The sequence below is a fragment of the Pan troglodytes genome, chromosome 14 (genome assembly GCF_028858775.2).
Source record: "Pan troglodytes isolate AG18354 chromosome 14, NHGRI_mPanTro3-v2.0_pri, whole genome shotgun sequence".
Lineage (NCBI taxonomy): Eukaryota > Metazoa > Chordata > Mammalia > Primates > Hominidae > Pan > Pan troglodytes.
The window spans coordinates 95827487-95853006 of record NC_072412.2 but is presented as its reverse complement, the minus strand read 5'-3'; the positions used below and the strand labels follow the sequence as shown (position 1 = coordinate 95853006).

At 37.3% G+C, this 25520-nt stretch overlaps 2 long non-coding RNA genes, 1 other non-coding gene and 1 pseudogene across 7 annotated transcripts in view; 1 reads left to right on the top strand and 3 right to left on the bottom strand.

Moving 5' to 3' along the window:
- Nucleotides 1-408: 408 nt before the first annotated feature.
- Nucleotides 409-1464, bottom strand: LOC129136856 (keratin, type I cytoskeletal 18-like; annotated as a pseudogene). The gene has a single exon (XR_008538870.2). The product of XR_008538870.2 is annotated as a keratin, type I cytoskeletal 18-like (transcript).
- Nucleotides 814-908, bottom strand: MIR622 (microRNA mir-622). The gene has a single exon (NR_035950.1). It is a non-coding gene; the product is annotated as a microRNA mir-622 (primary transcript).
- A 5890-nt stretch (nt 1465-7354) lies between the features above and the next one.
- LOC107967948 (uncharacterized) lies at nt 7355-20267 on the bottom strand. The gene is made up of 4 exons (XR_010150539.1): nt 20178-20267; nt 19864-20058; nt 9860-9916; nt 7355-7583 (listed from the first exon to the last, which is right to left on the bottom strand). It is a non-coding gene; the product is annotated as an uncharacterized LOC107967948 (long non-coding RNA).
- A 25-nt stretch (nt 20268-20292) lies between these two features.
- Nucleotides 20293-25520, top strand: part of LOC107967947 (uncharacterized) — a 34017-nt gene continuing 28789 nt past the window's right edge. For 3 of the 4 annotated variants that reach the window (XR_010150540.1, XR_001708805.3, XR_001708806.3), the window contains exon 1: nt 20329-20784. This is a non-coding gene — a long non-coding RNA (uncharacterized LOC107967947). The other variant, XR_010150541.1, reaches the window with a different exon arrangement.

The following is a 25520-nucleotide window of genomic DNA, read 5'->3' as shown; positions in this document are numbered from 1 at the left end:
TGATCAATTTCAAAATTTTAACAGAGATCTGTGAGCTCTTTATGAATGAACATTACATAAAACTTGAGTGTAGCCTCTATGTTCAAAAAATATCCATACATTTTAAACTTCAGTTATTATGGGACTCATCTTTTTGACTAAGGAAAATAGTTGAAATAACATATTCTGTAAAAAAGCAGTTCTATCAGAAAAATCTTCAAGTCATGGCACACAGTGGCTCATGCCTGTAATCCCAGCACTTTGGGAGGCCAAAGCAGAGTGGATCACTTGAGGTCAGAAGTTCGAGACCAGCCTGGCCAACACAGTGAAACCCTGTCTCTACTTTATTTTTTTAATTAATTTATTTTTTTTACCTCTGAACTTCTTATTGGCCTCCTGCTCCCCAAAGGGTACCCTGCATCTGCTGGCTTAATGTCTCAGAACTTTGGTGTCGTTGGTCTCAGACACCACTTTGTCATCCACTATCCTGCAGGTGGTGGACTTTTGGTTGTTTCCATTGAGCTGCTGCTGTTCAGCGCATCACCATGATTGAAGTTCTCCCCGTCTTCCAGTGGGCTGCAGTAGGTGGTAATCTCAGTCTCCAGCTTGACCTTGATGTTCAGCAGGGCTTCGTACTCCTGGGCCTGGTGCTGTCCCTCTGCCCGAGTCTGTGCCAGCTCTGACTCCAGGTGCAGCAGGATGGCGTTGAGCTGCCCCATCTGCAGGGCATAGCAGGCCTCCACCTCCCTCAGGCTGTTCTCCAAGCTGGCCTTCAGATTTCTCATGGAGTCCAAGTCGATCTCCAAGGACTAGACTGTATGTCTCAGCTCCGTGAGCGTCATCTTAGCAGCTCCAACCTCAGCAGACTGTGTGATGACCACTGTGGTGCTCTCTTCAATCTGCTGAGACCAATACTTGTCCAGCTTCTCTCAGTTCTTCCCAGCCAGCTCATCGTATTGGGCCGAATGTCTGCCATGATCTTGGTGAGGTCCTGCGATTTGGGGGCTTCTACCTCCATGGTCAACCCAGAGCTGTCAATCTGGGCTTGTAAGCCTTTTACTTCCTCTTCCTAGTTCTTCTTCATGAAGAGCAGCTCCTCTTTGAGAGCCTTGATCTCTGTCTCCCTGCTGCAGCTGAGTGACATTAGTGTCATCAATGACCTTGCAGAGCCCATGGATGTCACTCTCCACAGACTGACGCATGGCCAGCTCTGTCTCATACTTGACTCTAAGGTCATCAGCAGCAAGACGGGCATTGTCTATCTGCAGAACGATGTGGGCATTGTCCACAATATTTGCGAAGATCTGAGCACTCAGTTCCTCGATGGTCTTGAAGTAATGGCTCCAGTCTCTGTCCTGGGGTCCCTTCTTCTCCAGGTGCTCCCGGATTTTGCTCTTCAGGATTTTGCTCTTCAGCTTCGGGTTCTCAGTCTCCAGGCTCCTCACTCTCCAGGTAGGAGGCCAGGCGGTCATTCATGCTTTGCATGGTCTCCTCGTTCTAGATGCCTCCCATTCCTGCCAAATCCCCCGCCATCCTCATGGCCAGGCCCTGAGACCCCATGCCGCCCAGGAAGCTGGTAGAGCGGGACACGGAGATCCGGGAACCAGGGCCCCTGGCGGCTGCATAGACGATGGCCGTGCTGCTGCCTGGCAGGGCACCATAGCTGGACGCCTGGACAGAGCCCAGGGAATGGTAGTTGGTGGAGAGGGTGGAGCGAGTGGTGAAGCTCATGCTGTTTGGGGAGGAGAGCGAGAGGACAGGACTCAGGCTTTGCCAACGACCCCCTGTCTCTACTTTAAATACAAAAATTAGCTGAGCGTGGTGGCGCATGCCTGTAATCCCAGTTACTCAGGAGGCTGAGACAGGAGAATCGCTTGAAAGTGGGAAGTGGAGGTTGCAGTGAGCAGAAATCCCGCCAATGCATGCACTCCAGCCTGGGAGACAGAGTGAGACTCCATCTCCAAAAACCAACCAACCCAACAAACAAAATCTTCAAGTCAACCAAAAAATTGTCGATAGGCCTTTGTTTGTTTGTTTGTTTTACCTGATTTCTCTTAAATTAATGTTGCTCTTAACTCTGAGATAACAAAACAAGGGACTGGTTCATATGTAGGTATCAGTAGAAGTAAAGAGGAAGAGGAACTATAGGAAATGATATTTCAATGTGAGTGTTTTAACATGGTATTGTTTAAACCCAGCTATTTCAAAAGATTTTGTAGTCTTACTGATAATAATATGTCATTGCTACGGGAAGAAAGGTGCAAACACAAGTTGAAGACAACATCCTTAATCTAACTTGGAAGCAACCTGGGTGCTACTCAATACTCATATTAACGAGCTCTATAATGTTTTGACTGCTGAATAAAGTTACTTTAACTAACTTCCAATATCTTCTAATTCATGTATACTTTTAATATATCTCTCCTTTGTGTTTGTATAGATGTATACAGCATGGGTTTGTGAGAAATTTTTCTTGTTGAGAATATATTATTATTAAGCCATAAACTCAGGACAATTTTGGTTTACTAAAGACCAAGGTTGCTTTCATCAGTTCCACCAAACATGGTTTAATGGTACCACTCACCACCCTTGCCTCTCCTTTCCAGCTCCAGAACATTTAGTTCTCTGTCCTCAGTACCTTCATAGTACCAAATGTATATTTCTGTCCTAACACTTGCCACATTGTGCTGTCAGGTTTTACTATACTTGTGGACCCAGGAGAAAAATGTGCAGCCCTGATATAGGTTTCTTGGTATAGTTGATACTTTGTCATTTCATAACCTGTGCTGAACATAATTTCTGGCTCTTGTTGGATCTCAACGAGAATTTTTGAAAGAATAAATAAATAGTGGGAGCAATGTGAATTTCTGCAAGCAACTTGCTTTTAGAAATAAATTAATCCATTTGTCTTTATTCCTATTCTCTATGGATAGGGAATGTGCAAATTGTTAATGTCCAAATTGTGAATGTTAATTTTTATTCTTTGAAGTAGAATGGGCTGAAAAGAAGTCAAACTGTACATTAACTCTAAATTTTACCTGGAATAGTAGTAACTGAGTCAATGAATTCTAGGAAGAAAATTCTTGAGTTTTTAATCCTGACTTCTACGTTATAAATTGTCTGGATATATGCTCCCTGCCTATGTCATAGCATGAGAATAGTAGTAATGGCAGAGTGAGCTGATCTACAATATCAATTTACCAAGAAGGAAATGGGCCAGGTGCGGTGGCTCATGCCTGTAATCCCGGCACTTTGGGAGGCTGAGGTGGGTGGATCACTTGAGGTCAGGAGTTCAAGACCAGCCTGGCCAACATGGTGAAACGTTGTCTTCACTAAAAATATAAAAATTAGCTGGGCCTAGTGGCATGTGCCTGTAATCCCAGCTACTCATGAGGCTGAGGCAGGAGAATCACTTGAACCTGGGAGGCAGTTGTTGCAGTGGCCCGAGATCACACCACTGCATTCCACCTTGGGCGACAGAGGGAGACTCTCTCAAAAAAAATTAAAAAGTAAAATCTAGAAGAGTAGCTAAGATTTTATTCAAGTAATTATCTATTGAGAGACTTACCTAGACATGATTCTGTTGCTGATGAAATTTGACCTTGTCGCCACTTCCGGCCCTAACTCCCTTTTGAATTTGGCTTACACTGCTCATCTGCAAAGTTCTCTGAAACACAGCACTTCTTTGCCAGGGTAAGAAACTTTGTTTTCCTGCTTCAATCTCTGAGTACTATGTGTTATTAATTCTCTTTCCTTAAGGCCCTGTCAACATACGCTGTGTGAGCTTACAGATTTGTTAAGATACAATGGTAGTACCCTACTCCTTCACTAGAGTAGAAATGTAAGGTATGGATAATTAAGTTCAAAAGATTCCTTGAGCCGTGAGAATACAACATACATCACTATTTGGGAGACAAAAAGATGTATTTTTCTTTTCTTTCTTTTTTTTTTTTTTTTGAGACAGAGTCGTGCTCTGCTCTGTTGCTCAGGCTGGAATGCAATAGTGCGATCTCGACTCACTGCAACCTTCGCCTCCCGGTTTCAAGTGATTTTCCTGCCTCAGCCTCCTGAGTAGCTGGGACTACAGTCATGTGCCACCATGCCTGGCTGATTTTTGTATTTTTAGTACAGATAGGATTTTGCCATTTTGGCCAGGCTGGTCTTGAATTCCTGACTTCAGGTGATCCACCCACCTCGGCCTCCCAAAGTGCTGGGATTACAGGTGTGAGCCACCACGCCAGTCCTAAAAAGATGTATTTTCTCTATCTTTTAAATTATTCTGTAAATATAATAAATAGAGGATTAGAAAATATAAAAATGTGAAAAAATGTTTGGGAGTCTGGCCTATTATGACCTCACAGGATTTTTCAAGTTTGCTTCTATGACACTATATCATATTAGTACCTGTAATTTTGAGGTAGGAAAAAAATTGTATATTGCTTTTAACAAAAACTTTGATTTAGGCACTGACTTATTCTTTCATAATATTCAGTTTGCTTTCAGATTTCAATAAATTTGCTATTTTAATATGCCCAGTTTCTTAGCCTATTATACTCTGACATTCATTATTAGCAGGATTTTGTAAAATAAAAATATTTGAAATTATCCGTGTGGGACCAAGCTGAATTAAGAAATGTGGCTCTAGAACTGTTTTCATTTGAGACTTGTTTTAATTTCGAATACTGACCCCACGTGCACATATAGACACAGCACCTCATGGAGAAATTGAGCAAGGTTTGCCTCACCAGTGATTACCTGCTCTTCTCTATCCTGTCACTAACGGTGTCCAAAATAGTAATTACTGCTTTAAGGGTGTCCAGATAACTCTGTTCTAACCAGTGAGATAAAAGTTGACTTCACAGAATGAGGTTTCTAAGAACCCATAAAGGGAAACATAGGCTGTGAAAACATTTTGTCCTTTGTTCTTCTCTGACCTGGAGTGCACTAAGTGATGTTAAAGATGAAGCAGGCAATGAAAACCTTTTCACCTTAATGTCCCCACTGATTATTAAGAAAACTATCACTCTTACCTCCTAAAACAAGCCAGTAGATGGACCAACTATTTTTTTTTTTTAGAGAGACTATAAATTGAACCTGTAACAGAAGCATTTAAAAATCTGTTCAGACAGAATAACTGGGTATTCACAACCACCAACCTGATAAACTGTCTTAAACAGTTGCTCTTTTTTTTTCCTGCCTCTACATATCCAGAAGTTTGAAATAGTCCTGGGCTAATACAAGAGCCCCAGTGTTATCAGGCATGTGAGCATCCTTTAGAATTCCTTTCTCCGTTATTTTTCAAGTGGAGTGAGCTTTTCTGTGGTCGCAAGGTGCCTGCTTCACCTTCAACATCACTTAGGGCATTGCAATCCAGAAGAAGAACAAAGACAGACACAGTAATTTCACAACCTATTTGCCCCATAATAGACTTTCATGGAAGCCATACTTCACAAAGGTGTTTATATTTTATTGGCCAGAATATACTTTTTTGGGCAACTTTAGACCAATGATTGGAAGCTAAATTTGGAGAAAGTATTTGTCCATAGGGTTAGTCAGCCAACCAATAGTGACCTCCACTGTTTTTACTTAAAAGTGATATGACAGACAAAAAAGAGAAAAGTTAAACAAAGGAATGTAATAATGCATACAATTTTTAAAATGTCCTTTCTACAGTGCCTTTGTGTACAGAATAGCTGACTAAAAGAAGTTACTAAGAATTCAGAACTTTGCTGTTGGTTTGCTTGGCTATGCTTTGCTGATGTGCAGAAAGGCTGGCATACTTGGTTGAGAAAACAATATGGAAATATCATTACATAAGACACAATTAATATCAATATATTTCTTTTATATATTACATACTTCCTAGGGAAAAATCACTCAAATACAAGCATTAGATTCAAAACTACAAGCTGATATAGGAGTGTTTACATTAATTACCAGTAACGAAATTTGAATTGGCCCTCATGGCCAAGGTAAAGTGCAACTGAACCCCAATACCTGAGCTTGGTTTTTCCTCAGCCACATTTCAACAGGTGCCTCTTATCCTTCCATTCAGGGAGGAAAAATGGAGTAGCCCAGGAATCCTTTGGAACTTCCTAAGCCTTCAATTAGAACAATATTTCACAATGTTTTTTTCATGTTGTGGCAAAATAGAATAGTATCCTATTTGAAGTTGATGGAGGAAGATGCTCCTGCCTGGACTGGGCTGGGTTGAGCAATTTCATGGATAAAGTAGTTAAAGATCTTGGGACATTGTTAAACCATTCATAGCCTCCCTGTGCATCATAATAAAATGATTTAAAAAATTTCTTAGAACATAAGTTTATATCACAGCTATGGTTTATCTACTAAGCTAAAAAGAAATTCTGCCAGGTAGTGATGATACTACAAATGACTGATCACCTTTCTTTGTGCCCCAAGTCTTTTTTCCCATCTGGAAAAATTGTCTCATTTTACAATTCAAATTTGTCTAATTTCATTTTATTTCCTATCCTTATGCCTGTCCTTTAAAAAAAAATCTTACTCCTTTCTTAAGTTTTTTTTTTCTAGAACCTGACTGTTCTCTTTTTATTAAATCGAAGTATGCAATATGGATCCTGAACAGTCATAGGCAAGCTGTGTGCATTGATTAGCAAGGTGGAGCTTGTCCCTGAACTGATTTTCTATTGGCAAATTCAGGGTAAGGCCAAGTATGAAGTCTGAATCCTGTGTTTTCTCTCTTTTTTTTTTTTTTTTGGCTTCCCCTCTTTTTGTGACATTCTTGCCCTCACTCTTCAACCTCCTTGTCCCACTTAGACCCAACTCAAGAATGTTTTTTCCATTGGTGCTGGTTTTCAACCAGTCAGGATCTTTGGTCTTCTGACAAAATCTCTTATCATACAAAAGTAATTGTGTGAAATTATTTCAGCTGGTCTTAATATCACTTGGCATTTCATCTAAATTATAGTTCCTTGAAAATAACTGAGTCTTCTAAATATTTGTACCCACAATGCTACGCACAGTCAATAAATTATGCTTTTAAAAATATTACATAACTTCTAAAACATAAATAAAACTATCGAGTGTGGTATAATGTACTGATTACACTCATTATTCATACATGGCCAATCTTAGTTTATCTTCATCTAATGCAATTAGTATTCCCAAATGTCAGACACCATATAGTATGTCAGTATATGTTTCTAAAATATAAGGACTTCAAAAAATGCAGCATAATACTGGGAAGCAGGTTCACTAAAAGAGGACTCCCATTGTGGGGCAGATTGCAGAGATCATCATCATGTGAATCACCAGGAATTGGAGTCCAAACTCTTCCACCCGCTGCAGCCTGGGCTGCACTGTTACCAATGTGAGAAGGAACACATTCACGTGCAACAGTTATTTAAAGCAGGTTTATTAATTATAGATGGGTAGGAAGGGAAATAAGAAGTGTTGGATCCACTGTGAGCTGATCCTCAAGGTTCAGAAAGTTGCCCAAGGCAGATGGAGTCTCAGCTGACGTGGTCCACTTGCATGACAGCTGAGGGACACCAAAAAGTAGACCACCCTGGGCTACTAACTCAGGAGCATGTGACTCACTGGGCAAAGCTTTGAAGGCCATCCTGCTTCCAAGGGAGAGAGGAACAAAGCCCCAGTTAGTTCCAGATAGTTTCTCCCTAACTTAAGATATTACATTTCCTAGGAGAGAGAGACAAGTCCCAGGCAGTTTCTCTCTGCCTAAGCATATTGCATTCCTAGCACATTCTACACTTGTTGTTGAGACTGTAAGCAAGAAGGTGGGGAAAACTAAGTCAGTCCAAGACCATGTGAAGAACTGCCCTGAAAATACCACTTTCACACTAAGAAATGAATGATAACTTCATAATGTTTTTCCAGTATTCATATTATAAGGGTCTTACAAGTGATTTTTAACATATTACTTTTTTGGATCTGAATACAAAGAAAGTCCATATATTGCAATAGGATGTTACGTCTTCTTAATATTTGTATCTTGTCTTCTTTTCATCTACTTTTTCAATTAAAGTAAAATTTACATACAAGGAAATGCACAGATTAGGTGACAATTCTGTGAGTTTTGACTAATGTATACATCATGTACCCTATACCCCAATCAAAACAGAAAACGTTTCCATCACCCCACAAACTTCCCTTATGGCTCCATCCAGTTTTTGTCATCACCCCATAGTTCAGATTTTCTATCAAAAATTAAGGTTGTCTAATCTAAAAATTCATGTATATGAAATCAGACTTACTATTTTGCAACTGAAATATTCCTTTCAAAAAATGTTTATAAAATTCAGCCATGTCTTCCTATATATCAGTCTTATTTTATTTTATTTTAGAAATGGGGTCTCACTCTGTTGCCCATGCTGGAGTACAGTGACTCTATCCTAGCTCACTGCAGGCATGGACTCCTGGGCTCAAGCGATCCTCTCACCTCAGCCTCCAAAGTAGCTGGGACCACAAGCGCAAGCCACCATGCCTGGCTAATTTTTGTATTTTTTGTGAAGATGGAGTCTTACTATGTATGTTGCCTAGGCTGGTCTCATGCTCCTGGGCTCAAGGGATCCTGTCACCTAGGTCTCCCAGTGTTGGGATTACAGGTGTCAGCCATTGTGCCCAGCCCCATGTATCAGTCTTTTATTATTGATGAATATTGCAGTATATCAATATATCCCATTTTATCCATCTAATGCTGATGGACATTGGATTTGCTTTCAGTGTTTTGCTATTATTAATAATGATTCTATAAATATAAGTAATGTGTAAATTATTTTTCTGGAGCTATACCTTTATTTCTCTTGTGTAAGTAGTTGGGTGTGGAATTACGTGGTCTCGAAGTCAGTGTAAGTTGGACTTTATAAAAAGACTATCAATGCTGATTTTAAAATTTTTTTTCTGTTATCCTCAATGTATATGCATTTTCTAATTCTTTCACATCATGGCCAAAGTCAAATTGGATTTTTGCTTTTTAATTTTTGATACATAGTTCATATATTCTACATATCTATTTTATATGACATGATATGTGAGAAATATGTAAATATGATTGCAATATATTAAACAGTTAATGTAAAATGTAGCATACTATAGTATAATGTAATATAAATGTAGGGCAGATGGAGTCTTGTCTGCAAGTGCTCTACTTGCACGACAGTTGAGCGGCACCAAAAAGTAGACCACTCTGGGCTACTTTATTTATAATTTTGTATAAATTATAAATTAGCTATATAAATATAACTACATATTGATATATGGTTATCTATAAGTATGTGTAAATATACATATAACAGATTATAAATTATATAATATGTAATATATAATATAATTTAGTATACCATAAAACATATAGTTTCTATAATATCCTATATATCAGTAACAAAATGTCAACTTATATATAAGATTACATATATATGTGTGTGTATATATATATATATATTTTTTTTTTTTTTTTTTTGAGATGGAGTCTCACTGTGTCACCCAGGCTGGAGTGCAGTGGCACGATCTCAGCTCACTGCAACATCCGTCTCCAGGGTTCAAGCGATTCTTCTGCCTCAGCACCCCCCCTCGCCCCCCGCCCCGTAGCTGGGACTACAGGCATGCACCACCATGCCTGGCTAATTTCTGTATTTTTAGTAGAGACAGGGTTTCATCATATTGGCCTGGCTGGTGTCAAACTCCTGACCTCGTGATCTGCCCATCTTGGCCTCCCAAATTGCTAGAATTACAGGCATGAGCCAGCGCACCAGGTGAGATTATATATTCTTTATGTCAATTCTATGTATTATGTATGTCATATAATATATAATATATATTATCTATGGTTACATGTTACAGGTTAGAAGTTAGGATATAAGTCCTTCATAGGTGTTATACCTACTAGATATGGAAACATTTCCTCTCAATGTGAGGCTTGATTTTTATTTTCTTAATGGTGCTATAAAATGAAAAAGAATTAAATTTTGTTAATATCCGATTTATATATTTTTCATAAAAGCTCAGTGTTTTATGTTTCTCAAAGAAATCACTGACTACTCATTACAAAAGTATTCTATGTTTTCTTTGAGAAAATTTAAAATGTTACTTTTACTATTAGATCTATTAGGATTCCAAATTAATATTTGCTTGTGCTGTGCAGTAAGGATTAAGGTTTTTTATTTGATATGATTTTGTGTGTGTGTGTGCTTTTTTTCCCCAATGTTCATCCACTTTTTCCAGCAGCAGGTTTTGAGATTTTCATTTCTCAGTTGAATGGCCTTAGCAAGTCTGTGTTTAATTGATAGTATTTGTGAGGTTAATTTCTGAATTCTCCATTCTGTTCCACTGACTGATTTCTTTACTTTTATATCAATCACACACTTGCATGATTATTGTGGACTGATAAATAGCCAGAAAGTCAGGTATATCCATGATTTTCATGTCAAGATATCTTTGGCTCTTCACGTTTTTATGTACATTTTAGAAATAATTTGTCAATTGCTGTAAACATATGCTGTTATTTTGGTTGGATTTCCATAGAATCTATAGCACTTTTTTTTTAGATAATTGATGTCTTAGAAATATTACATTTTCCAATGTATAAATATATTGTGTTATTCACTGGCTTCCTTAATTTCAGTCAGTAATATTTTCATCTTTTAAATATAGAGGTCTTGCACATTTAACAAGCATATTTCTTAATTTTTTTATGTTAATGTAAATTGACTTTTTAAAATTTCAGTTTCCAATTGTCAGTAGTATGTATAAATACAACTGATTTTTCTTCAAAAACCTTCTATTCTGTAATCTGTCTAAATTCATTTTTTATTAAAAAGATTTAGTACTCTCCTTAAGATTTCGTTAATAGTCTATCATACCTCCTGTGTAAGAACACTTCCTTTTTCCTGTCCTTATATAAAGTTATTTATTTATTTATTTATTCATTTATTTATTTATTTATCTTGCCTTATGGTGCTAACCAGGACCATGGATATAATGTTGAATGGAAGCGCTGAGACAAAATATGCCTTTTGTCCTATCTCAGAAGAAATGCTTCATCAGTAAGTATGATGTTAGCTATAAGTTTTTACAAGTGCCCATACTTAGGCTGAGACATTTTTCTTCAATTATTTTTGTAATTGAATTGAAGAATTCAATGAAATAGAATGAAATAGAATTGAGTAATTCTATTATGAACAGGAGTAGAGTTTTTTTCATATGAATTTTCTTTGGGTACATAGATGGTCATATAATTCTTTGGCTTCTTAATATGGACATAAGCTCCTTAATTTTAAATTGTTGTTTTCTTATTTTTTTTTATTATACTTTAAGTTTTAGGGTATATGTGCACAATGTGCAGGTTTGTTACGTATGTATACGTGTGCCATGTTGGTGTGCTGCACCCATTAACTCATCATTTACATTAGGTATATCTCCTAATGCTATCCCTCCCCCCTCCCCACCCCCACAACAGGCCCCAGTGTGTGATGTTCCCTTCCTGTGTCCAAGTGTTCTCATTGTTCAGTTCCCACCTATGAGTGAGAACATGCAGTGTTTGGTTTTTTGTCCTTGCGATAGTTTGCTGAGAATGATGGTTTCCAGCTTCATCCATGTCCCTATAAGGGACATGAACTCATCGTTTCTTACGGCTGCATAGTATTCCATGGTGTATATGTGCCACATTTTTTTAATCCAGTCTGTCATTGTTGGACATTTGGGTTGGTTCCAAGTCTTTGCTATTGTGAATAGTGCCGCAATAAACACACCTGTGCATGTGTCTTTATAGCAGCATGATTTATAATCCTTTGGGTATATACCCAGTAATGGGATGGCTGGGTCTAATGGTATTTCTAGTTCTAGATCCCTGAGGAATCGCCACACCGACTTCCACAATGGTTGAACTAGTTTACAGTCCCACCAACAGAGTAAAAGTGTTCCTATTTCTCCACATCCTCTCTAGCACCTGTTGTTTCCTGACTTTTTAATGATTGCCATTCTAACTGGTGTGAGATGGTATCTCAGTGTGGCTTTGATTTGCATTTCTCTGATGGCCAGTGATGAGCATTTTTTCATGTGTCTGTTGGCTGCATAAATGTCTTCTTTTGGGAAGTGTCTGTTCATATCGTTCGCCCACTTGTTGATGGGGTAGTTTGTTTTTTTCTTGTAAATTTGTTTGAGTTCTTTGTAGATTCTGGATGTTAGCCCTTTGTCAGATGAGTAGATGGCAAAAATTTTCTCCCATTTTGTAGGTTGCTTTTTCACTCTGATGGTAGTTTCTTTTGCTGTGCAGAAGCTCTTTAGTTTAATTAGATCCCATTTGTCAATTTTGGCTTTTGTTGCCATTGCTTTTGGTGTTTCAGACATGAAGTCTTTGCCCATGCCTATGTCCTGAATGGTATTGCCTAGGATTTCTTCTAGGGTTTTTATGGTTTTAGGTCTAACGTTTAAGTCTTTAATCCATCTTGAATTAATTTTTGTATAAGGTGTAAGGAAGAGATCCAGTTTCAGATTTCTACATATGGCTAGTCATAAACTGTTCTTTTCTGATATAAACATGTAAATTATGAATTTCCTTCTAAGTACTCCTTTAAGTGCGTGTCACAAATTTTGACAAGTGCAGTTTTCATTATCATTTATTTTAAAATATTTTTAAATTTTCATTGTGTTTCTTCTTGGACAAATGGGTTATTTCAATAGGTTATTGTATCATTTATAAATATTTGATGCTTTTAAAGTTTATTTTTATTGATTTTTAATTTAATTTAACTTGATTTTTTATTTTATGTTATTTTTATTTTTTTGAGATGGAGTCTCACTCTGTCACCCAGGCTGAAGTGCAGTGGCGTGATTTCAGCTCACTGAAACCTCCACTCCTGGGCTCAAGGGATCCTCCTGCCTCAGCCTCCTGAGTAGCTGGTATTACAGGCATCTGCCACCACACCCAGCTAATTTTTGTATTTTTAGTAGAGACGGGGTTTCACTATATTTGTCAGGCTGGTCTGGAACTCCTGACCTCGGGAGATCCACCCATCTTGGCCTCCCAAAGTGCTGGGATTACAGGCGTGAGCCACTGTGCTCAGTTTAATTTTATATCATTATGGACAGAGAACAATATTGTATAAGATTTTATTATTCTGAAATTTGAGTCTGGTTTTATGGCCCAAATATAGTAGAGCTTACTGAATGTTCTATATGCATTAGAAAAAAATGTATATTCTGCAGTTGGTGGGAATAGTATCTTATAAATGTAAATTAGTTCATGCTGACAATCTTGTTCCAAAGACATAAATCTTCTTCTTCTTCTTATTATTATTTTTGATACAGAGTCTTGCTTTGTTGCCCAGGCTGCAGTGCAATGGCATGATCTTAGATCACTGCAACCTCTTCCTCCCGAGTTCAAGTGATTCTTGTGCCTCAGCCTCCCAAGTAGCTGGTATTACAGGCATGCACCACCACACCCAGCTAATTTTTGTATTTTTAGTAGAGGCGAGGTTTCACCATGTTGGCCAGGCTGGTCTTGAAATCCTGACCTCAAGTGATATGCCCGCCTTGGCCTTCCAAAGTGCTGGGATTACAGGCGTGACCCACCATGCCCGGCCCCAAACCTGATTTTTTTGTGTACTTATTAATTAGTGAGGAAGCAGTGATAAAAACCTCTAAATATGTTTGTGACCTTCTCTGTTTTTATTTTTGTCACTTTGTATATTTTCCTACTCTATTATTAGATATGCACTAATTTATATTGCCAGGTTTTTCTAAAGAAATCACTCTTTTATTACATGATGTTCTCTCTTAATCTGTGGTAACACTCCTTTTAAAGTCTATTTTTTTTACAATATTAATATATCCACTATTTTTTTGAGCTTCTACTTGGTATGGTTTATCCTTTTTCATCTTTTTCCATTCAGCTTATCTCTGCATAAAATAGGCAAGTCTGACATGGAATAACTTTAAATTGCAGTATTTAGTTCTTTATATTTAATAAAATTATTTCCATTTGTTTTTTGTTTCTATCTGCTTATTTTTTCTTTTATGTCTTTTAAAAATAATTGTTTGAATATTCTGTTACTTCTGCAATTTGCTTTTTACAAGAAATTTTTTGTATATTTTTTCTAGTGGTTTTTCCAGAGGCTTAAAGTATGTCTAATTAATTTATCAGTCTACTAAAAGTTATGTTGCACCATTTCAGGTAAACTCTAAGAATTTAATTGCAGTATCATCCCATTGCATTCCTTATCATATTTTGTATTATTATTGTAACATATTTTACTTCTAAATATACAGTGCACCACATTCTAATTTTTTTCTTTGAAGAGTTAGTTTATTTGCTTTTAATGAATTGAAGGAAAAAAATTAAAGTAGTCTATATTTATCCATATCTTTATTATTTCTATTGCTTTGCATTTCTTTCTATGGATAGAGTTCTATCACTTAATTGTTCCCTTAAGCTGGAAGAGCTTTATTTAGCATTTCTAGTAGCACAGGTAAAAATTAATTCACTTAGCTTTTCTTATATGAGAATGTCACTATTTCATCCTTATTTCTAGAATATTATTTCACTTGATAGAGTATTCAAAGTTAACTTTATCCCTTTCTCATGAACTTTAAAGATACCATCTCTTTGTCTTCTAGCATTGAAGATGAGAAGTCAGCCGTCATCCCTATCATCATTTTCCTCTGTTTGTGAAGTGTTTTTAACCTCTCTGATTGCTGTTGAAATTTGTCATTGAGTTTGACTGTATTCTTATGGTATGCATGGATTAGATTTTCTCCATTTTTAACCTGCCAAGATTACTCTTAGCTTCTTGTATCTGTAGTCTAAATTCTTTCACATGTTAAAATTTATGCCATTACTTCTAGGTGGTCATTCATCCTACAGAGAGTCATATTATCTTGACATTTCTGATAGCACCCCTATAATGTCATGCAACATTCTTACTGTTTCTTGTATGTTCTGACAAATATTATAGAGTCATGCTCAAAACAAAGCATACATTTTAGGAGAAAATAGAGATCAATACTATTGTATAAGTTGTGTATTCCTTTCAGGAAGCAAACACTACTATGTTGTTTCTCTGCAACGTTTTTAAATAGTAATAATTATAGATCAATTTCTTCATGTGTGGTTGCAAAATAATGATAGTATAATTTATCGTATTTTTTTAAGTTGAACAACTTATATTAATTGAAAGGTCTCATTTCCAATATGTGGTTCCATAAAGTTCAATTCATACAAGAATGCAGGATAGGTGCTACTTTTTTGATATTTATTTACAATTTTTCAAAATAACAAGGTGGTTCAGTAACATTCTCTATGGCTATACATTTTAAAATTATAATTAAAAACTTTTAAATTAAACATTTTAAGTATATTCATGCATAGAAATTAATATTTTCTTTTCAAGCCAACAGATGTCCAGCTGCCTTAGTTAGCTCTGTTTCCTCCTAAACAAACGCTGCTGCCATTGGATATTGTAGCAGCCAATGATTTTTCACCATTTTCTCATGTTTTAAGGTTCCTAAGGACACCTTTTTCCCTAGGTAAGTTGTAGATTTTAGCTGCAGATTTTTTGTTCTACTATTCTTTTTGAAAGTATATAGGAAGAAGGAAGAAGTATTCTGCTCTTCTGCTCTTAATAATTTTTAATTGAACTTTCTAAATAAGTCAATGCTGATGTTACCATTATTGCTCCAACTGTTGCATGTCTTTCCAGGTACTTTCTATGTGGGTGTATGTGAAAATCTGACATTATGATAATGAATTAGTTATAGGGCAGGAGGGTGCCATAACCTCCACCATAGTAGATTGTATCCAAATATGCTCTGCTGAACATAAGGAGTGGCCTTTGTTGTCTAAGTTTCTTTGTAGGTGAAAGAGAGGTTATATTTGAAAGGAGTTATGATAAATGATCTCTGGGGACCATATGGGTACTGTGTGCACTTTAAACCTTATTCAATAGGGAGGCAATTCATAAGAAATGAAAGATCTCTCATTATCAAAAACAAAACAGAGGTTTTCTTTCTATTTAGAAACATTATTTAGTATTTTCCCACTGTAAACTTGCATATTAACTTGAGCCCAATTTTGTATCTTTTTCTAGCCTGTTAGTATTCAATATAGAAGCACATGAAACAGGGAGTAGTAATTTACAGAAACATTTTCCAGTAAACATAAACCCTGTTGACATTGTGATTAACATAAAATCTCCCATTAGTAGTTTTCCGTGGAGATGACTGTACTTGTTGAATGATGATGCATTTGCTTCAGGTATCTGTAGGTCTTTTTGTTTCAAACAGACACAGACAATCAACCAAGACATATTGTTCCAAAGAAGAAATAAGCTAAACCATCTTCTTACCAAGGCCAGAGATAGACTGTTCTGATCTATTTCCACTCTGTAACTACTTAAAGCAATTCACTTTCATTTCCCACAAGAGGAGATTTGGAAGTGCATCAAAGACAAACTTGAAATTGGATTAACCCCTTTGTTCTCAGTTTTTGCCACTTGGCATCAACTAGCTCTCTAAAGAAAGGAGAAACTTGGAGTGCCACTTATGACCTGATTTCAAAGGCTATAACTGAAACTCTTTGGGAAATAAGTGGTCATTTTTGTTCAATTATTTCATGTATTTTTTTCTAATTAAATTAGTGGAAACTGTTTTTGCTTCTAGGCACTAGTTAAGGTCTTGTTAAACCAGTTCATTGGAATCGCATTTTAATTTATATACTTTTTAACTTCAAAAGGAGCAGTCATTTTTATTTAATATCCATTGCCTTGCCATCCACTGCTTCAATTTAATTTCAAATTTATTTTAAATTATGTGAACATGACCTGTTCAAAAAATATTTGTGAAGGACACCTTTTTTCTTAGTTAAAAATTGAATATTCCTGCATACATTGTTAAATGTACCATAAACCACCAACTATGTAATTAGCTTTAAGAACATGCAACATGATAAAGTGAAAATTAGTCATACATAGATTAAAATATTTATGGCAATGTGCTCACTCAACCCATTCCTGCTTTTTTCTAGTTGAAGACATTTGTGGTCTTAGAGGTTTATTTCCCATACTAGTTTGTACTTCCATTTTCAGTTCTAAATAGAATCTGTTTTCTCCAATTAGCCTTCACAGGAGTTATCTGTCGTTCACTGTTTTTTTAGAAAGAAAGTTTGGCAAAAAATAAAAAAAGAGAGAGAGAGAGTTTTCTACATTTATGGGTATGCAGAAGCAGTACCAAGGGCAGAAGTAGTTGTAGCGACAACTTCTTCATTCTTTTAATCCCTGCATTGGAGCTATGCTATACATTCTCCAGATTCCAAGATGTCAAGAAATCATTGCTTTGACAGCTATAGGGGAGAAAAGGGAATTTATTATCCTCAACCGTGTCAAGGCTAATGGCTTACACTCCTATAATAGAACATAGATTAACATGAGGAAAGCATAACGAATTTATTTAACCAAAGTTTAATGTGACATGGGAGGCTTCAGAAGTGAAGACCCAAAGATCCAGGGCAAACTCTATTTTTATGATTAGGTTCAATAAAGCTGGACAGTTGTGTAGAAGTATGATTGGACAAAAATGGGGTATGACCTACTGGTAATAAACTTGGAGGAACTTAGCAAGGCTTATATGTTCAGATTCTTCTTGGCCTCTGGATCTAGGGTAGAACGCCCACGCAATGAGGTTCTTATGACCTACTATCAGGTAAGGAAGGCCAAAGAATTTACTTATGACCATTCATCAGGGGAGAAAGGTGGGAGATGTTCAGAGTAACCTTCTTGCCTCTGCAGTTTTCTCAGTGACCAAATTGCCATATTGCGAAGTGTCTTGTTCTCAGCCCTGACACAGCATTTTAGGCAACTGATGATTTCTTGCTTTCAACATATAAAGAGTAGCCTAGAGCAAGTTGTATAAGTTCTGAGAAAGATTCTTTGAGATTCAGCCTAGAATCTGGACTTGCAAAATTTTCACAGATTTTATAGGCAACAAGCTCTTGGTTAAAATAACTACACTTGGCCGGGTGCAATCCCAGCACTTTGGGAGGCTGAGGCGGGTGGATCACAAGGTCAGGAGATGGAAACCATCCTGGCTAATATGGTGAAACCCCGTCTCTACTAAAATACAAAAAAAAATTAGCCGGGCGTGGTGGCAGGTGCCTGTAATCCCAGCTAACAGGGAGGCTGACGCAGGAGAATGGCGTGAACCCCAGGAGGCGGAGCTTGCAGTGAGCTGAGATCGCCCCACTGCACTCCAGCCTGGGCGACAGAGCGAGACTCAGTCTTGAAAAAACAAAACAAAACAACAACAAAAAACCAAAAAAACAAACAGACAAACAAACAAAACTAGGCTTTTATGAACTAAATCTTGACTGATTCAGGCACTTAAAAGCACTGGGATTCACATGCACTCATTCACATTTTTTACTACTCATTTGCAGTTTCTTTTCACCCTCAAATGCCTATTTGGGTATTATTTTCACTTCTGATAGAAGAGGACATGTGTCTAAAGTCCAATTTTTACCACATTTCTATCATATTAGGATTAGTGCCATGCTCTTCTTGTGTTCTTTCCTGCTTAGAAGTGTTTTTTCTCTAATTAAATAAAAGAGATAGTATAAACAAATGGGAAAAAAAAGCAAATACAACAACAACAATAACAACAAATACAGAAACATACATACCAAAATAAGACACATCTGCTGACCAATTTACCATCTATATATTGGTTAATTGGAAATAGCATTCCCATTAATTATGTAATAATTTAGTACCAGTTTGTGATCTGAAGCAAAGAGCTTTATGTTCACTTGTCAAAATGCCCTGAAATAAAGCACCACGGAGTGGATCTGCAAAAAGAAGGTCTTTATTCATGGTTAGCAGGAGGGTCATTGTGAAAGTAAGACTCCCCTGCCTTCTGGCCATAAGCAAAGGTTTTATATGTCTCAGGGAAGCAGGTTGATCAGGAGTAAAAGGAACAAGGAAACAAGAATGTGATGTGCCAGGCAAAGTAGTTTTCTAAAGCAAATGGCCTCAGGGTAAGCAAGCCTGGAAAAGTATATTCTGCAGGTTCAAGTTAATAAGGAAAACTGACAGTTTAAGCAAGTTTTGAGTTTGGCACGTACTTTAAGGCTAGAGAAATATTGTTGTAGGTGTTACACAAAAGATCTTAATATTTATAATCTGGAACAATATATCCGTTTGTTTTGGGTGTCTTAAAAAGGTACATACCTTTGTCAAAACTAAGACACTGTACACTTAAGAGCTGTACTTTCTATTGTAAGTAAAACCTCAAAAGAAAGAAAATTAAAATGGTGAATTCTAGTTAATGATGTGCATGCTATTTATGGAAAGCTGAACTGACTTCTAAATTTTAATTTTTAGACATCATAAATAGAATAATAGATGGATATAATGTTGCATAGATTATATTAGTAACATGCAGTACCATGTCAATGGTAGACACTTGACAGATATATTAATGGACACTGTAAAATTATTTCAACTATGCTACATATTTGAAAATTTTTCTAAAACTATTTGGAAAAAGAAGCAGCATTTTAAGAAAGACAGAGGGTGCAATAAGAGTTTATGAATACTATGATGTTTGAAATAAAAAAATAAATAAGTGATTATATTTTCTTAGGAAGCAGGGCAGGCATGCAGCATGTGTAGGAATGATATAGCAAAAGAAATTAACTTCACGATCAGCTTTAAATAACCTTGGTTATTTAACCTTGGCGAAATCAAATACATGATATAATGAAGATAATAATATATCTCATGACTTCTCATTGTATTGTGAAGATTAATGTTCAAATTACTATGCAAATATACATTTGTATTACTCAAATTAAGGATTACATTTAATAACACTCTAGCAACACACAAATTCAATGCTTGCCTTTTAAGCACAGATTGGAAGGTCAGAAAGTGAAATTCTCCTCTCTGATCCTTGGAGGTTTCTTTCCCTTCCATTTTAGGCCGGCGTTAATTGCTGATAAATGGTGGCAATTTGTTAGAAGCAGACAGTATTGTATCTAACCAGTGGAGCAGAGTAAAGCATTGTTAAGCAAAACCCCTCAGATTTGATGGAGATCTGTAAAAAACAGTATAAAGGCAGCACTGAGGTTAGTCTCCATTAGAAAAAGGAAGAGACCAATACAATGATAATACAATATGTCCCGCTATTAACTAAGACACATGAAAGTGAGATACCAGCAATATCCACAGGGTTATTGACAGAAATGAGGACTAGTGCATTCATTTCCTATTGTGGCATAATGGAGGACCACCCCATAGCAGCTTAGAACACACATGTTTATTACATGACAGTTTCCATGGTTCTGGAGTGCTGCACAGGTAAGCAGGGACTTCTGCTCAGGGTTTCTCTGGTTGAATTCAACGTTGGCAGGGACTACTATCTCATCTGAAGTTCAAAGAGTCCACTTTTCAAGTTGGCATGTTTTTTGATAGAATTCAGTTCCTTTTGGTTGTAGAACCAAGGTCCCCACCTCCCACCCCCCCCCTTTTTTTTTTGGTAGTTGTCGGACAGAGTTTATTCTCAGCCCCTAAAGGCTGCTTTCAGATTCTATCCACATGCCCTGCCACAGCATGGGAACTTGGTTCTCCAAAGCCAGCAGGAGAGTCTCCCTCTAGTCTGCTATAATGGATGGAGACTTATATAATGTCACATAATCCAAGAGTTACTATCCTTTTATATTTAGAGGTTCTACCCACACTGATGCAGAAGGGAACACACAGAGTGTCCATCAGGTGGCAGGAATTTTAGGGGCCATCCTAGAATTCTGCTGACCACAGACAGGTATGTTGACAAGAAAATTAATATTGTCTTAATTTTAAAATTTCAAAAAAAAAAGTTCATCGAGCTTTTCAAAAGATGATGACTGATTCATGAATAGAGTGAAAAAATAATACTAAAATACTAGGTCATTAATGATGCCAATAAAATAGGGAAAATTTGAAGCGAACAAACTGAGAACATTGGGACTCAAAAAGGAAAATAACAGAAGCAAATTACAGCTCTGGAGTTTTGCAACCTATACAGAAACCTTAACAGAGGCAGTAAGACATTCAGAAAAAAGGAACATCATGATCCAAACACATCACTGGGCTCATGAAGGATGTCATCACCAGTCTGCACGGTAACTAAAGAATAAGAGCTCAGTATAGTCTGAACAACATCAAAATGCATTAATTTACTCACGTTTTCATTTACTTAGTAAACTTGTCTTCATTTGTGTCCATATGCCTATCACCAATTGTCATCTTTCTGGTGTTATATAAAAGTGAAAAAGACAGGTCTCACTCTCAAGAAGATCCCTTCCTACTGTGAAAATACTCAAGAGAAAAAAAAATGGCAACAGCAGGGAGTAAATGATGGTGGTGTGCATAGGACTTTCTAGAGCATAAGAGGGGTGCTTAACATGAGCATTGCTTGTCTGTGTCATTTTCCTAGCATTGATGACACTTTGTTGCCCTAAGTTCAATTTGGACTGGGCTGAGAAAGGAACCCATGATCAGCGTTACAAACAGAGTGAAGTACACATTTAAAGGGATAAAATTATGACAGGCTCTTGGGGAAGCAAACAAATGGATAAAAAATAGTACTTTGGTTTGACTAGAACACACCTGGTATGACAGGAACTGGCAAAGAGGTGGATCAATAGGGAAGATTTATATGTGAATGATAAGTGATTATGAGAGATCTGGATAGGAGTCTTGTCTCCATCAGTAGCAAGGTAGATTACTTGGGCTAATTAATCAAGCTTTCCAATTCTCAGTTTCATCATCTTAGAATGGGGTAATATATATCACGAGGATATAGTAGACCAAAAGAGATCAGGAATACACAGCTTGTACTCATGCTCAGCACTGAGGGACTCTTCAGTACATAGCAACTATCATTAATCAGGTAATTAGTTAAATTCTAGGCAAAGGGAATTATAAAAAAATCCAATAAGTGGTTTAAAGCAGGTGGGTGTGGTGTAGGTGGTAGCAAGATGAGATTTGTATTTTAGAAATATTGCTCCATCAGGAGCTTAGAACATTGATTAAAGGGAATTGAGGCTGGAGGCAGGGAGATGAGTAAGGGCATAGTAATGGGGCCTTTTGCTAAGTTCATGGCAGTAAAGACAGTGAGCAGAGGATGGATTTGAGAGACATTTAGAGTAGAAACATTAAGAATCGATGATGAACTGAGAAGGAAAAACATCAAATGATTCTTAAGGTCTCACATTTGGCTGATTAAGTTAATAGCAGCATTATATACCGATGAAATAAGATGTGTTATAAGGAAAATAAAAAAGATAACATTTAAATTCTTATTCAACTACTCCCACCCCAAATAATTAAAGGGGGATGGGAAGACTATGCTGAATTTTGCAGGGCTGGAAGCTGTGAAAGAAGGTGATTGGCAGAAAGAGGCAGAAACTGCCAATGAGGGTGAAAAGAGAGCCCTCAAGAGCCAAAATAGGAAGTAGATTGTGATTTTGAATGTGTGGATGTAAAACATCCAGGATCTTGGAGGGGGATGGTGGCAGGTTTTGGTCCAGGAAGGCTGGCTCGACCGGGTACTGCCAAATTCTGCAAAGCTCCTTGTATCCAGATATAACACGGAAACAGCCAAAGCAGCCACCTGCGTACAAACCTCAGGCCTCAGACAATAAATGTTCCTGCAGGGCACAGTGTAAGCTGAGATTACAGGACTGAGCCACAGGATTCTGGAAAATTTACTTCCTCTGAACTTTATCAGGCCCTGGAGAGGAAGAGTCCTCAGAAGTGCTGAGTTTTAATTTTTGATACCACAGATAAGAAAGATTATTTAAATTAGAAAGATAAAAATAATGCATGTTTCTATATAATCTGATATAGGTGAAACATAGTGGAAATAATTTTGCTAATCGTGTGTAAAACTGTGAGAAGTATGTAAGAAAATGTTGCAAGACCTTGAATGACATGTGTGGGAAGAGACATTTGGAATAGAGACATAAATTTGGAGGTCATCAACATATAGGTAAAAAGTAAGATGTTGGGAATACATTAAATCATCCAAAGTTAAAGAACGTAGATTGAGACTTGAAAATGGCCACAGACAGAAGATATCTTTTCTATGTGTGTGAGAAAGAAGGGCTACCAAAAAATAATAAGACCAAAAATTACAATCTTACCACTATCTTATAAATAACTTTCCTGAGAAGAAGGAAAACCAGAGAACAAAGATGCTTTAGGTCACTTTAAATGAAAGAGTCTTAAAAAATGAAGAAGGATCCATGGTAATAAGTAAGAAATTATTGAAAGGTGAACTAAAATAAGTATGTCCTGAAAAATATCAATTGGATTTAGTAATTAGACTCCAATGAGACGAGTCTTAATTTATTTCATAGCTTAATTTAAACTGTTATAGATTATGTTAGCAGTAAAATGTCACTTTAGAATATTGTGCCTAAGTTTTCTTCCCAATAAGTTTAGAAGATAGGACGTTCTTCTTCATCATGTTTATGATTCAGAAATCAGAGCCTTGATGAAACATGGTAATTTTTTCAGTGTCTCACAATTAATAAGAGACAGACCTTGGATTTAGATGTGTTTTAGTAGATCTCAAAGGAGAAAGGCTACTGGAGGAGGTTCAGGTTGCTGTGAAATCTGCTCTGCAACTTGGGACATATGATGCAGAAGATCTAAAGAGAATGGGGATGCTAAGTGGTGTCTCAGGCCACTTAGCATCCTCATTAAAAAAAAAAAAAAAAAAAACTGCTAGAAAGAGCTCTAGGACTCTGAGGCAACATAATGCTCTCCATGGCAGGATCAATCACTCTTGAAATCAGCAGTTTCTAGTTACCGCGCATTAAGTAACAAGTGGTGTTTTCCATAATGAGCTGAGATGTCACAGGTTCACTGAGTCATTCGGTTGAATGGGAACAGCTATTATCTATTGTGTGTTGAAGATGCAGGTCCAGAATTAGGCCCAAACAAATCCAGAAGTTAAAAACAAATTATACAGGCCGGGCGCGGTGGCTCACGCCTGTAATCCCAGCACTCTGGGAGGCTGAGGCGGGTGGATCAAGAGGTTAGGAGATCGAGACCATTCTGGCTAACACAGTGAAACCCTGTCTCTACTAAAAAACACAAAAAAATAGCCGGGAGTGGTGGCAGGCACCTGTAGTCCCAGCTACTCGGGAGGCTGAGGCAGGAGAATGGCGTGAACCCGGGAGGCGGAGCCTGCAGTGAGCCTAGATCACGCCACCGTACTCCAGCCTGGGCGACAGAGCGAGACTCTGTCTCAAATAAATAAATAAATGTAAATTATATAAATAGGTGGCTTAGATCCCATAGCATCTAGCTGTTGAATTGGTGCCTCTTCCTCAGCTTGCACTTATGGACACATGATGGCTCTCCTAGGACAATCACCAAAGAAGGAACTAATTGGGTCTGGCTCATCAATGGATTGACACAATACACTGATGGCAGCAGTAGACCTAGTCAGGGACTAGGCCTATAATATGATGATAAAAGGATATGAACAAATTTGAGAGTGGTAAGGGTATAGACGTTCTCTTTGAATTCAGGGAGAAGCAACCCAAGGTACAGGTGAAGATGGAGTCCCAGATGGTAAATAGTAAATAGGTTGCCTGGTTGATCGAGTACTAGGAGGAAAAACAAATGAAAAGAGAAAAGAAAATGTTGAGAATGGTGATGCATGTAGACTGTGTTTCTGAGTTCTAAATATGCAATCTTTCTGCCGACCAGAGATTATCCACTAAAAAAGAGGCACATGACAGCCAAGTGAATAGGATGCCTGGCTAGCTTAAATGTTAGCCAGCCTCCCTCTTTAACCATTTAAGTGCTGCCGCAAAAGTCTCATGAATGAACTAACCATGGCTGCTGCTTTTGGGGTGACCCTAAGCTAAGACAAATAGGCTTTTTAAAGGCAGGTCCTCTGAGCCCTCCTGAGTAACTTGTTTTTGTGACTGTCTGTTGTTAATGTCAGTGAGTTGATGACTCTGGTCTCACATAAAAGTTGGTTCTAATGTATCAACCCCCATAGTTTCTCAGCTCTTTCTAATACTATAGCAAGGCATTTTTGTCAAGTCCATCTAGGTCATTATCATACCCAAGCTTCAATAAGTCATTCCGGCAACATGTTAGCACAGCTCCAATATCCTGGCTAAAAAATTAAATCCTGTATGATGGGAGAGTATAAGTGAGTTTTGCATTTTTTTTTTTTTTTTTGCCATCCAACTTTACATTCTGCCACATCTAAAAAATATCTTTTGAAAATTCTCTATATTTTCATAAATTTCACCTCAATACATGATAGCAATGCCCTAGACTTCCTCTGGAGTTTAAGTTACTTCTTACCTGATACAGACTCTCTCCATGGAGGTTGGTGTGGAGGAAAAGTTAAATATTAAATTTGGACTCAATTAAACGTGGACACAAACAATGGTCACCAAGTTCTGGAACAGGCTGTATGAGCCCCTTGAGGCATTCATCCAGCACTGTTTCTGAGAAATCTCTATTTCAATCTATTCCCATATT